This window comes from Trachinotus anak, unplaced genomic scaffold (genome assembly GCF_046630095.1).
Source record: "Trachinotus anak isolate AG129_WGS33_773 ecotype Australia unplaced genomic scaffold, CSIRO_AGI_Tana_v1 ptg000123l, whole genome shotgun sequence".
In the NCBI taxonomy this organism is placed as follows: Eukaryota; Metazoa; Chordata; class Actinopteri; order Carangiformes; family Carangidae; genus Trachinotus; species Trachinotus anak.
The window spans coordinates 1-2,500 of record NW_027273974.1 but is presented as its reverse complement, the minus strand read 5'-3'; positions in this window follow the sequence as shown (position 1 = coordinate 2,500).

Genomic DNA, 2,500 nt, shown 5'->3' with positions numbered 1-2,500 from the left:
CGAGCTGCCCGCGGCAGTCCGTTTCGCACCCCTCTCGGGTCGGCCCACGCGTCCCCGGCGCCCTCGGGGCCGATCCCTGGAGGTTCACGTTTCCGAAAACTGGGTTTCTGAAATCGTGCGAAAGGTGTTTTGAAAAACAGGGAGAGACCGGCTCGCACCGAGGGCAGGAGAAGGTAAGAGAGGGGAAATTTCTAGTTTCGCCGAACGGTCCCCCTCTTTACCTTCCTCGGTGTAACACTTTGAAAAATTTGCGGTCAAAGTTTTACACCGAGGAAGGTAAGAGAGGGGAAACTTCTAGTTTCGCCGACCGGTCCCCCTCTTTACCTTCCTCGGTGTAACACTTTGAAAAATTTGCGGTCAAAGTTTTACACCGAGGAAGGTAAGAGAGGGGAAACTTCTAGTTTCGCCGACCGGTCCCCCTCTTTACCTTCCTCGGTGTAACACTTTGAAAAATTTGCGGTCAAAGTTTTACACCGAGGAAGGTAAGAGAGGGGAAACTTCTAGTTTCGCCGACCGGTCCCCCTCTTTACCTTCCTCGGTGTAACACTTTGAAAAATTTGCGGTCAAAGTTTTACACCGAGGAAGGTAAGAGAGGGGAAACTTCTAGTTTCGCCGACCGGTCCCCCTCTTTACCTTCCTCGGTGTAAGACTTTGAAAAACTGGCGGTCAAAGTTTTACACCGAGGAAGGTAAAGAGGGGAGTGGAGCGGAGACTCTAGATATTTGCCTTCTCCAAAGCCACATCCATGCTCCCCCTGTATCAGAGCTCCAGGGGCCAGGCTCATGGCCCAGCTTCTCCCCCTGTGATATTAAAGGCCCACACAGCACCTCCACAGGACCTCCACAGCCACACACACACACACACACATGCCTCTCTGCCCCTGTGTCAGAGCTCCAGCACCCAGGCAGATCACCCAGCCACTGGGCCTGTGACATTAAAGGGCCACACAGCACCTCCACAGCCACACACACATGCTTCTCTCCCCTGTATCAGAGCTCCAGGGGCCAGGCTCATGGCCCAGCTTCTCCCCCTGTGATATTAAAGGCCCACACAGCACCTCCACAGGACCTCCACAGCCACACACACACATGCCTCTCTCCCCTGTGTCAGAGCTCCAGGAGCCAGGCATATCACCCAGCCACTGGCCCTGTGACATTAAAGGGCCACACAGCACCTCCACAGGACCTCCACAGCCACACACACATGCCTCTCTCCCCCTGTGTCAGAGCTCCAGCACCCAGGCATATCACCCAGCCACTGGCCCTGTGACATTAAAGGGCCACACAGGACCTCCACAGCCACACACACATGCCTCTCTCCCCTGTATCAGAGCTCCAGGGGCCAGGCTCATGGCCCAGCTTCTCCCCCTGTGATATTAAAGGCCCACACAGCACCTCCACAGGACCTCCACAGCCACACACACATGCCTCTCTCCCCTGTATCAGAGCTCCAGGAGCCAGGCATATCACCCAGCCACTGGCCCTGTGATATTAAAGGGCCACACAGCACCTCCACAGGACCTCCACAGCCACACACACATGCTTCTCTCCCCTGTATCAGAGCTCCAGGGGCCAGGCTCATGGCCCAGCTTCTCCCCCTGTGATATTAAAGGCCCACACAGCACCTCCACAGGACCTCCACAGCCACACACACACATGCCTCTCTCCCCTGTATCAGAGCTCCAGGGGCCAGGCTCATGGCCCAGCTTCTCCCCCTGTGATATTAAAGGCCCACACAGCACCTCCACAGGACCTCCACAGCCACACACACATGCCTCTCTGCCCCTGTGTCAGAGCTCCAGCACCCAGGCATATCACCCAGCCACTGGCCCTGTGACATTAAAGGGCCACACAGCACCTCCACAGGACCTCCACAGCCACACACACATGCCTCTCTCCCCTGTATCAGAGCTCCAGGAGCCAGGCTCATGGCCCAGCTTCTCCCCCTGTGATATTAAAGGCCCACACAGCACCTCCACAGGACCTCCACAGCCACACATCCATGCCTCTCTCCCCCTGTGTCAGAGCTCCAGGAGCCAGGCATATCACCCAGCCACTGGCCCTGTGATATTAAAGGGCCACACAGCACCTCCACAGGACCTCCACAGCCACACACACATGCTTCTCTCCCCTGTATCAGAGCTCCAGGGGCCAGGCTCATGGCCCAGCTTCTCCCCCTGTGATATTAAAGGCCCACACAGCACCTCCACAGGACCTCCACAGCCACACACACACACATGCCTCTCTCCCCTGTATCAGAGCTCCAGGGGCCAGGCTCACGGCCCAGCTTCTCCCCCTGTGATATTAAAGGCCCACACAGCACCTCCACAGGACCTCCACAGCCACACACACATGCTTCTCTCCCCTGTATCAGAGCTCCAGGGGCCAGGCTCATGGCCCAGCTTCTCCCCCTGTGATATTAAAGGCCCACACAGCACCTCCACAGGACCTCCACAGCCACACACACACATGCCTCTCTCCCCTGTATCAGAGCTCCAGGG